Raw genomic sequence first — 286 nt, 5'->3', positions numbered from 1 at the left:
CCCCCCCATACCCACCCCCCCCCCCCCCCCCCCAAAATACCTCTGCAAATGTGTGGAACTGCCTCCGGTGCAGGAAGGTCCGATTGTGGCTGCTTTGACAAGACGCCTTTGCAGACAGAAGATCAGAGCTCCTCGGAGCGAGGTGTAATTCCATGATATGATCCACGTCCATCTCTAAAGATGAAGCTGTTTTATTACCCAGTGAGCAGAAGAGATGCTGCCTCTGCAAAATTCAAACGCTTACAGTAACTAAGGAGGGGGGAAAGGCCGTAGGACATGAGCAGGA

The 286-nt window shown here is 53.1% G+C and overlaps 1 protein-coding gene across 1 annotated transcript in view; it reads left to right on the top strand.

Annotated features, from left to right (window-relative positions):
* The window catches only part of ABTB2 (ankyrin repeat and BTB (POZ) domain containing 2), a 116,965-nt gene that overhangs the window by 103,829 nt on the left and 12,850 nt on the right, over window positions 1–286 (top strand). The window lies entirely within an intron of this gene.

The sequence above is a fragment of the Buceros rhinoceros genome, unplaced genomic scaffold, assembly GCF_000710305.1.
Source record: "Buceros rhinoceros silvestris isolate BGI_N320 unplaced genomic scaffold, ASM71030v1 scaffold632, whole genome shotgun sequence".
Taxonomy (NCBI): Eukaryota; Metazoa; Chordata; class Aves; order Bucerotiformes; family Bucerotidae; genus Buceros; species Buceros rhinoceros.
Note: the sequence above shows the minus strand (reverse complement) of the source record. Positions and strands in the feature narration are given on the sequence as shown.